Source organism: Stegodyphus dumicola, chromosome 5, assembly GCF_044657685.1.
Source record: "Stegodyphus dumicola isolate Sdum_Otavi_A_Nest chromosome 5, ASM4465768v1".
NCBI classification, from domain to species: domain Eukaryota; kingdom Metazoa; phylum Arthropoda; class Arachnida; order Araneae; family Eresidae; genus Stegodyphus; species Stegodyphus dumicola.
Genome location: NC_140772.1, coordinates 20,466,518 through 20,478,532, shown reverse-complemented (window position 1 = coordinate 20,478,532; position 12,015 = coordinate 20,466,518).

Genomic DNA, 12,015 nt, shown 5'->3' with positions numbered 1-12,015 from the left:
AAATTGCGGTGTCGAAAGATAGTTCAGAATAAGGAATGTCAAATAGAACATTTAAAACACAAGAATTTTATGTAATTTAGTTTTGTGAATACAATATACATCGTCTAAAAAATGTGAGAAGAGCCTCTGTATTTGCTCTTCTCGCTTTGTCGGAGGTGTTCCTTTGAGTTTCAATTCGATACTTTGAATTTGTGTCGTAGTATAGCTATGTATATTAGGTATTACCTTTTTTATACAATATTATTGTAATATTTATATAAAATAATAAATTATATTTTTGTTTATTCACTTATTTTAGTAACGTCTTAAAGAGTAAATAAAACTAAGTTTAAAGAGTAATTAAAAGAGTAAAGAGTAATTTAAAGTTTAAAGAGTAATTTTAAAAGTCTTAAAGAGTAAATAAAAGTAACTTTAAAGAGTAAATGCCAAGTTTTCTTGCACTACGTTCACACATCAAGAGCTGTGAATTTCTCTTTAATCTTTTTTAGAATTAGTATATATTTATAAACATAAATTTTTCCATCTAATGTATTTTTTCAAGGTTGCAGAACAAAATGCGAATCCTGTCTTATAGAAAAACCTCGAGCGATATCGGATATTATTTTGTCAAATTAAATAAAAAAATCTGATGTGTACACCACATGACTTCCTTGTACGGAATATTAAATTATACGCATTTTTTCTTGCATTTTATTTAAACTTATTAGATTGAATTAAACCTACTTCGCCGACACCCGCATAAACCACAATAGAATAAATGCATTCTTTAAAATTCACTTTGTTTACCATAGCGACACTCTGGCGCTAGGTTTACTTAACAGTATTATATTTCGTTCATATTATAACTCAGAATGCACAAAATGTACATCATTTAAAGAATTATCTAATCGTTGCCACATGTTCTATTCAAATACTATAATAAAGCTAGAACTATGTATAAAAGAAATTAAGCAAATAAAACAAAAAAAAAAAAAAAAACAGTTTTTCACAGATGATTGAGTATTTCTCATTCAATTAATTCACTTCTTACTTCGCGAGAAGGCAAAAATACATAAAAACTCAAAATATCTATATTAAAAATTACGAAGTAAATCTCAAACGCTTATTTCCTCGAAAAAATTCCAGAAAGAATTAAGCATGATTTAATTGGCAATAATAAATGAATGCGTTATCTTTGTTGTTGCGAAGCTAAGTTTCTGTAGATTGGCAACAAATTTTGCAACAAATCCACTAGTCTCCTGTTTCAAATGTAAACATCAATGGCCGCCATTAAAACAGGCTAAGCGGCAATTAAACAACTTTAAAATTGCTGATAATTCTAAAAATATTGCACACAGATTTACTAAAGGCATAAAATCCTTAACCGGAAGATAAAAACAATATAATTCAATCATTTTTAAAGAAAAAAATGTACAATTTACAAACATATAAGAGTAAAGAAACCGAGATCACTTAGCCGGGTAACAGAGTGGATATATATATAAATATATTTATATACGTTTGGTGCGGCCGATTGCAACCAAAATACGAGGTGCACGTCTACATGTTATAGCAGTCCTATATACAAAATTTCAACGTTCTGAGACTACTCGTTTTTGAGTTATGCGAGATACGTACGTACGTACAGACGCCACGAAAAATTCTCTTCAGAATTAATTTTAAAGCAGTTTTATAATTTTTTTGAAGGAAAAGAGTATTTTTTTCTGTCCTTACGTACAGATATCACGCAGAAACATCGTTAAACTGCATTCGATAGCGGTCAAAATGGATATTTTCGTTGAAATATGCTGCCTGAAACTTTTCGCGATTACAATACTTCCTTTTTACTTCGTACAAGGAAGTAAAAAGAAAAATTCCGGAATAGCATATGGAAAGTGTATCTTTGAAAATAAAGAGGGAAGAGTTCAAAACTTTCTGATTGCGATGCCCTGTCGCTATAATTCTAGCCGTCAAGCAGAAAGTTTTCCCGAATACCTTTCCTGAATAAATTTTCCTGAATACAATTTGAGAATAAACATAACACTTCTCTGTACAAGCGACAGCAGTACCCTCCTCGTTTGGTTACATCATTTAGAAAGTCTACAGCAGTTGTGTTGTAGGTAGTTAGTAGCGTGGAACGTGTACAGCCAGGGTATCACTTTTAGTTCTTTGAGGAATACAAAATTTACCCGCTGTCATAAATTCATTGCATATCCTGGAAAATAAGCCATTGACATATGATTGGAGAGCTTTTCTTTCTTTAAAAGTCTCAACCTCTTTTAAGGCTTGAGTGCGAGGGAAAGACAGGCCTTCATTAAGTTAGAATTGATTTTTAAGGCATGCTTACTATTGAAAGAAAATTTATGTGCTAACATTGTGGTTTACTTACATAAAAGAAGTGCCGGAGCCGTTTTACTTGGCTCCGTAGCACTCCTGCTGAAATTATAATTTAACCGAAAAACTGAGAAATACCGTAACCGGGCTCCAGCGCAATTTAAGCTCTGCGCGTTCCATACTTGCTCTGCGTAAACCATACCAACACGAACATTTATCTTTTCTTTGCATAAATCATATCCTTTATCAGTAAATAACCTTGATAAAGCTATAAAGAATTCATTCCCTGTTTTATATTTTATCTCAAATTGAAATAACTGCAGCAACATTTCTATGTACTGGTAAATTATTCCACAGTAAAGCTGCTTCCAATCTCCTTGAGATGCTGTGGTGTATATCTGTCATAATGCTATATAACTAGTTTATTTATTGAGACACTTTTTTGAGACACCTTAAAACCCATAAGATGTCCGAATAGGTGACTGTTGCAAGAATTGGGATAACTTATTTATTTTAAAAGCAATTACTACCAACTTTTTACAGCTGACTACAGAATATAGCTGCTTTCTGAAATAGTAAGCAGAAAGTTTGTGTTGCCACAAATATTTTTATAATTAAATCCGCTTTGTGAGAACATTTTTCGTCAAGTTTCCAACTTGCGCGCACAGTTTAAAATATTCTGTTTCATAATTTAATTCCATATTTAATATATAGCTTTTATAACATTTGGAAACTACTGTGAACCTAAAATTCTAAAAATTTCATGTTAAAGTTTTATTTTATTTTGCGTTGAGTTTATGAAATGTATTTTATTAAAAAAATTTGCAATGTTTTCGTCCATAAAATTTTTCAATATTAAAATATTCATCAGATTTTTGGTTCAGTTAGAAAATAGTACCCATATAAAGAATTCCATCCAATTTCAAATATGTACCGTTAGCCATTTTTAGAATATCATGCGCGCAAGGTGGAAACATGGCGAAATATTTTGTCACAAAGAGGATTAAATTACAAAAATATTTGTGGCAACACAAACTTTCTGGTTACTAGTTTCCAAAGCAGCTATATTATGTAGTCAGCTGTAAAAAGTTGGAAGTAATTGCTTTTAAAATAAATAAGTTATTCCAATTCTTGCAACAGTCACCTTTTCGAAGATCATAAGGGGTTTAAGGTGTATGAGTCCCCTTAACAGCTTTTTTCTTGACCTTTTTTCTACTTCTTTTCTGTTTCCTATTCCAAACCACTTGTTTTTTTCAACGAATTTCTTAAACAATATGTCAATTCTGATACGTTAGGCATGAATCAAGAACTATACGTAATCATTCCTTAGAACGATTCTAATTTTTGATATAGTTCAGAGCTTTTACATCTAGAATAGCTTTAATTTTATTTTCATTTGGGTTTAAATCTTTTTCGCGAAACACATGTCCCATATATTTGACTTCATTCAGTCCAATATTACATTTATTTAGATCAAACATTCTTTTCTCTGGTACTTTCCATCGCCTTCTTTAATCTTAAATCGTATTGTTTTTAATCTTTTCCCCAAACTAATAAGCCATCTATATACTTTGAACTCCCTCTGTATCTCCAAAAATTCCAAAAACCTTCTATGAAATACTTCCTTTGATGTATATCGTCCAAATAACTTTAAAAACAATCAAAGGGAGTATTTATGTAATGAGCTCATAATTTGAATTCGACACTTTAATTTGCCAAGATGTTTTGTTGGCATCTAAAATACTAAATAATTTTGTATTTGGCATTTTGAGATTACATTTCTTCGAAGGCTGGTATGTGATAATGTTTTCTCAGTATATTTTGGTTAAAATAAAGAAACCGAAATTCCTAAACTACAATATTTTTTCTCCCTTACTGCAACGAATAAATTCACAAATTCTATTGTTTGACTGACTGTCTTTATACTACTATCTTTTTTTTCATTCTTGCCAGCTCCTTTTCTAATGAATTAAATTTAATCAGGGAAATTTTCCTGCTGGTCTCTATCTCACCAATAGCTTATGGTTTTAAATTAATATAAGTATAACCAGTTAAATCCTTAATTACATTAAATAAGTCTTAATAACCATTTAAAGATTCTGGTAAATTTTCATTAAATTCAATATTTAGTGTACATATATTTTGCATTATACTTAATTTTCATAATGTAAGTAAATCTAAAACAACAGCAACAGATTTATCATATACTAGCAACTTCGCTGCCATCCTTCGTCTGGCTTTTAAATATACCGAGAAAATGGCTGAAGGGCACCAAATGTTAAATTTAAAAATTGCGTAGAATTTTACTCCGCAGAACAATCCATAAAAAAAAAGTTATTACATATAACAAAATTAAAATGAAATAAGCAATATACCTTAATACAAATATTAATTATCCTAACAAATAAATTAACCAACTTCCCTTTGCAAAATCTTAAGAACTCAAATGGTATAAAGGAGGTTAAGAACTTTGTTTCCTAAAAAAATCACTCGAAACTTTTCATTATCTTACAGACAGTGAAATGATCAATAAATAACATAAAAGAATACAAAAAACAAAAAATTCTGAAAAGCAAATTAATGATATTTTACCTTATATTTTCAAGAGAAAAAATTACAATGGAATAAGCTATATCCCTAATACAAATATTAATTATCCTGATTAAAAAATTAACCAACTTTCCGTTGAAGAAAAAAAAATCATGCAAAACTGTTCAATATCTTACAAATAGTAAAATAAGCAAAAAATAACATGAAAGAAACTCAAAAAACAAAAAAATCCGCGCAGAATTTTACGCTGCAGAACAAATTTATAAAAAAAAATTATTATATATATTAAAAAATGACAATGAAATATGCCAATCTCTTAAAAACAGTGACATAAGAAATACGATGAAAAATTGTTTCCAAACCCATATTTCTAAAAGAATGAAACTATTCAAAATGATGCGATTTCATTAAACATCTATCAACTACAATAAGAAAGGAAAATTGTTGCCAAAATCACATTTTTAAAGATGTGATATGTGAGAAGTGTACTCGGAAGCTTCATTTAATTTTTTTTTTTTTTTTAATACAAAATGTTATCATTTTTCCAAAATTCTTTTTGTAAAAGCAGTCACAAGGATGGAAGTTTAACGTGTCCAAAAATCAAAGAAAAATAAACTGGACATTTTTAAAAATAAACTTTTTTAGAAAAAATTCCTTAAAGGAAAAGGTGTTAAGCTCACTTTGTTAAATAAATTCGCATTTAATCGATTTATTGAAACACGAAATTAATTTTAAGTTCGTAAAATAGCCAAGTGCCTGCCTTTCATGACGATGTGAAAATGGAGTGTGTAGAGTAAAATCTCGCTTTCCTGTAGCCCATTATGTCTCAAAATGACGCGATTTCGTCACAAAACGTAAAATAAAAAAAATTCTAGTTCGAATTTCAGAAACATCGCTTCGAGGTGCACTGGCTCTTGTTTAGATACACCTACAGTTAGTCACAAAAGTCTGCGTACAGACTAAATTTGAAATTAAAAAAACACTTAAAGGATAGAAAAATGTATTTTAATCATTGCATTTTTTTCTTCTATTAGCTAAAATTGTAAGCTTAAATAAAAAGTAAATAATATCACTGTAATACTTTTTACATTTTTTCAAAAATATATTTTATCAAAAGAACTCAGAAATTCCTTCCAATAAGTCTGCGTACACTTTAAAAAAAAAGCAAAATATATGTTTTTTACATTACTTCAATACTTTGTAGGATATCCTTTATTCTTCAAAACAGCTTGCAAACGTCTGGGCATTGACTGAACTAGTTTTTCAGTGTCATCCGACGTAAATTTCGCCCATTCTTCCTGCAATTTACTAATTAGCTCATTTCACGACGTAATATTGTGTTTTCGAATTCGTTTCTTCAATTTGCCCACAAATGTTCAATTGGATTGAGGTCTGGTGACTGTGGAGGAGTACGCAACTGTATTGGAATGTGATAGAGGAGATATTCCTTCACAATTTTAGCTGTATGTTTCGGGTCGTTGTCTTGTTGAAAAATAAAGGTATTAGAAAGGTTTAAATTTCGGGCACTGTCGCGTAGATTTTTCTTCAGAATATCCAGATAAACATACTTATCCATGATTTTATCAATAATGTGAAAATTTCCAACTCCTTTCGACGACATACACCCCCATACTATCACACGGCCAGCTTCATGTTTGACAGTTGGATTTAAATTTCTCAGATTCAGTTCTGTTCTTGGTTTTCTCCATACAATAGAGTGGCCATTAACTTTAAATATTGTAAATTTACTTTCATCTGACCAAATTACATTGTTCCAGAAGTCCTGCGAAGAGTTTAAATGTGTTTTGGCAAAAGCAATTCTTTTCTTTCTATTTGTCTCGGAAATGTATGGCTTAGACCTAGGATTGCGTCCATGATAATCGGCCTTTCTCAGCACTTTTCGTACAGTTTCATTAGAAATTTCCTTGTTGTTAGTTAAAAAAATGTCTTTTGCAATGCTTGCAGCAGAAAATTTAGGATTTTGTTTAATTCGTAAAAGAGTTTTTCTTTCTTCTCTCTGCGTTAGCTTCTTCGGTCTCCCACATCTTGGTTTTACAGCAAGACTACCAGTGTCAAGATAGTTTTGAATAACTCTTTGCACACTAGAAAATGGTTTTCCAATGGTTTTACCAATATAACGAAGAGTTTTACCTTCATCTCCCAATTTGATAATTAGTTGTCTCGTAACTAAAGGAATTTCTTTATTGGTTGTCATTTTCGTCAAAGAAAATAGAAATAACAACTTCCAATCAACGTGAAATTCGCTTCGGAAGTCAATGACCTTGAAAGTGTAACCTTCTTTGCATTCTCAAGTTTGAAGTTTAAAAGTTAGATAAAAAATCCATCGCCTCCTTCGCGTTGTACGCAAACTTTATTGGCTTTGATTTCTGGCCACTTATCTTTTAAAAATTAGTGTGCATAAATTATTAGATATGAAAATATTACAGTTAAATAATTTCAAAGTCCCTTATTGAAATTAAATATTTAAAAAATAAAATTTTAAGAAATTACCCTTTTCGCACCTTAAAATTTGGATTTGATGTTACTTTTCTTGATGTACGCAGACTTTATTGACTAACTGTATGTACCAAATTTCGTAGCCGTGGATGTATTAGCTTACGCGCAGGGCGAACGAAAGACACACACACTGACACACTCTTTCTTTTATTTATATGTAGAGCTTACTGCTAGGTGATGGCAATGTATAACATTGAGCACCACTAGGTTTTCAAACTATTCTATTTCACATTTGAATAACAGATTCTATTCTATTATAGATCTTATTTCTATTATAGATCAGTATATTCAGTATTATTAAGTGACCCGTGTTCTAAATTATTCTCCGCAATATTAATATTTTTACTGATGCATTTTTTGGTAAAGTGATTTTTCCTTTTACAGTATAAATAAACCTTACTATAAATAGGACAATTATGCAAATTGTGGCAAGTTGCATATTTTCTATACAGTTTTGTATTACTGATCTGAATGTGAATTTTCTTTGGTTTGGTTAATCTTCGAATTATGGTAACTTGGCGATTTTTTGGCGACCAACCCTGCTACAGCAACCTGCTAGTTTTTCTTTTGGACGCCATTTTGTTTTCACGAAGTAAAGGCATTTTTTTTTTTTTTTAACTCAATATTTTTTTCCAACAATCTGCTAGCCGAATTACGCTTATGCTAGAACTTTTATGGAACAAAAGTGCTTAATCATGACGAAGATTAGATGCGAAATTGGGAGAAAGTGTAGAATCGCAAACTGCTTCCCGCGTTTTTAAGAATTGCACACACACGGTATCCATGTACACGTCGACCTATTTTCACTTGAAAAAACATCCCAGAATTGGACAAAAATGGCATTGCGCACACTCTTGACTTTATCCATGTTCACTGCTAAAGTCCTAGCTAGTAACCTTTATCGCCTTACCAAAATGTCGCCAAACTACCTGTTACCATATTCCAAAGATTAGCCTTTGGTTTTTATCACTTCTATTTTTTTTCCTTCACTTAAATTCCAGTTAAAGTTCTGCTGATTAGTATCTTAACACATTTTAATACATTTTTCTGTCGTTAACTGATCTTTCCGTAAAGAATTTTATCTAATATTTTGCTTATTATATCTCGAATAAAACTCTTGCATTATATCTCGAATAAAACTCTCTTTTACATCTGCAAATGCAGAATTGTCTCATAAAATCTATAACTCTATTACGAAATCATCGAACGATTCACCATCACCTTAGATTCAAGAGATGCCTATCAATATTTCATCTAACTTCGGTATGAAACAATTTTGGAAACTTTCAGTTCGCTTTCCTCCATCCAGTTTAATTTAAGACTTTATATAGTTTATACAGTTTATATAATCCAATTTAATTTAAGACTTAATATAGTTTATATAATCCAATTTAATTTAAGACTTAATATAGTTTATATAATCCAATTTAATTTAAGACTTTATACATTACGTCTTCATTAGCCATTCCAACTCATATTAAAAAACACACTTACTGTTGAATTTCGATTTCGACAGACATATTTAAACAATTTACAATAGTCACATATCAGCATTCACAGCGTCTTCAAGATTATTCACAAGCGACTGTTGAGTAGTTGATCTTCAAAATCTTTCCTGTACAGGAGCAATGGAGCATATTTATGAGTTAATAATAACTGGAAATAAGGTCACACAAGATAGTTAAACATTGTTTATTTGGTAAAAGTTTAAGATTGGGTGCCCCTTCTTTTCTGGCTATTCTTTTTTGACGCCAAGATCGGCGCCAGGAAGGCATAATTTCAAGATGGCCGCTACACAAAACCAAAATAGCAAGTCAAAGAATTGCACAAACGCGGTGCCCATGTACACATCGATCTATTTTCACTTAAAAAGACAACAGAGAATTGCACAAACTAGCCATTACGCACTGCCTTAACTTTGTCCATGTACACATCGATCTATTTTCAATTAAAAAATTCAAGAAACTAAAACAAAGTTAAAACTATCATGGTAACCAGAAATGGGATTTCATCCCTAAAATTAAACAAAATTTGTCGCTAATCGAAGGGGCACCCAATTTAATTTTTACTACTCGCTACTATTATATATTGCACTTACGTATTCTATGTTACAATTACAGCTACGTTTAAGCATTTTCACTAGATGCAACCAAATACTGAAGACCATGCCGACACAATTGCATGTTAAACATTGTTGGTGCACATTCTTCACAAACTCCAGTGCAAGTTGGCCATGTCTCAAAACTTTTCAATCACTCTTTTTAAATTATTTGTAGTTTTGTCCGGTAATTAGTTCAAAATGTAAAAAGGACGACAGAGAGAGAGAGAGAGAAAAATGTGTGTCTAGGAAAGGTGGATTTTATAGTGCACGAAAATCAATGGTTGCAAGTATTTAGAATTAGTTAGAACTGCTTGTTGATTGCGGCGAAGAGTTTTATTTGATATCGTACTAAAGTATTTAATTCTTGTCGAGTATTCTTGTTGATAAATATTTGTCTGAAATGATAATATTTTAAATATGAATGCTAGTTTTCTAAATTAATTCAAGCTCTGTTTTGTTCGGTTAATCGTGTTTTTAATATAATATTTTTCCAACAAAACATTATTTTAAAATATAGTTCCACACAAGAAGTAATTAAGATGCATTAATTTAGCCTGCTTCTTTGCTTACTGCGATATATCACCCTTTAATTTAAATTTAATTGATAAGAAAAATTAAAGTATGTAAGTAATTAACAACTACTTTAACAGATCGAACATAAAATGATGCAGATAACTTTAGTTGAAAAATAAATTTTCTGCTAAAATATTAGTTATATGTATTGGGGAAGAAGAGGGAATCATTCTAAATGAAATAAAAGATCGGAAGAAGATAGGAGGGGAAGAAAACTTCCATTTGTCAAAGCTCTAATTTTCAATTCATGCCTCGGGAGCTTTCACACGCTTATAATTTGGACACTAGATGGCAGCACCATATTGAATTTATCTTATTTGGAGGTTAGTGACCAGTTTTCGATCATTACTATGTTCCCGAAATTAATCCTAATCGGGGACGGCTCTAGCGTGACTTTCCAGAATGCCCTTAATATAAGACATAATTAAGATCGTCGGTGTGACTCATTGCCAAATGGCTGTCACGTGGTCAATTAACAGACGACTGTGGTTGTGATTATTTAGAATTTTGCTAATTCAATACAGTTCATGTTGTAAGGGACATAATCATTATACTCGTGAAATAACGACACATTTTCTGAATTTTGTGTCTCTCTCTTGCATGTTCCATCATTATTAAAAAATTTTATTGCCATTCCTGTCTCTTAAATCCTTAATTTATATTTGATTTAATAATAGATTTAAAAGGTTGAGATTTTGATTCTTAAATATAAGAAGAATATAAGAAAAAGAGTCATTTCCCATTAATACCTGGGTTGTGTCAGTCTCATGAATAAATTAAAACCTTCTTATAAGTATGTCTTATTCCACTTAGAAGGTAAGAAAGAAAGGTAAGCATTCTTAATATCTTTTTGACTCGAGGAGGTTGTTTGGAGTTATAGAACAGAACCGTAGAACTAGAAATGAGGGATTAAGGCTAATGATTCTACACGAGATAAGAGTCGTGAGAAATTCAGGGCGGAATTCGAGGATTGAAGTTTTACGACCACTTTCCAGAAGAAGATGGTATGGTTTCTCTTGAATAAATGCAATTTTTTGCATTTAAATAAATTAATAAATGCATATTCTTAAATATAATATGTGTGTAAATACAATTAAATACATAAATATATGTGTATAAATACATTTTTTTTAATTGGAAAGGCGTTTGATTATACATGCAACAAAGGTATTTTGAAATACATGCAATACATGAGATTGAAGCATGAAAAAAAATACAAAATTAAAATTACGAAGAGACAGAACAAGTCTCAATACACCAACAATAACTACACTGAAACTGGGAAATGAAAAAAAAAATTAGTCTCCGGATATCAACTGCATCAACTCTCTAGTCCGGCAATATCGACTATGCATGTTTTCTTCCTTCAACGAGGAACATTTTAGCAAATGATTCGCCTCAAAATTCTGGTTGCACAAAGGACTTTCATATAAACCAATATAGTGGAGAAGCTTATCGAGGCAATCATGTCCAATCTTCAAACGAAATGCCGCAACTGCGATAAATATTAGAGAGTTTCGAATATTACAAATCAAATCCCTCCACTTCTTATTCTTCCTTTCTTCATGTAACATCATAATTGTTTCCTCATGACATTTTCTACTATTCTTTTCAAAGCATTGCCTGTATTGGAGTGGTTTTCACAGCTCCAATAACAAACCTCACCCTCAGGCCCTCATTTTGGAAGACTTCAAGTTTCGAAATGTTTATATTGCTACAGGAAATTAGAGCCTCACAACAATTGTAAATTGGCTTGAAGTATAAATTATATGCTTTATTTAAAGTTTCTGTTCCTCTACCCCATTTTACCCCTGCGAGTCGTTTAAACACTGTTAGCTATTTTGAGCTCTATTATTCACGTTATCAATGCGACTGCCGTGCCGAAGGGCCAGGGTTCGAATCCCGGAGAGGACATGGATGTTTGTAAATGTATAATGTCGGTGCGGCATGGCGACACTCTA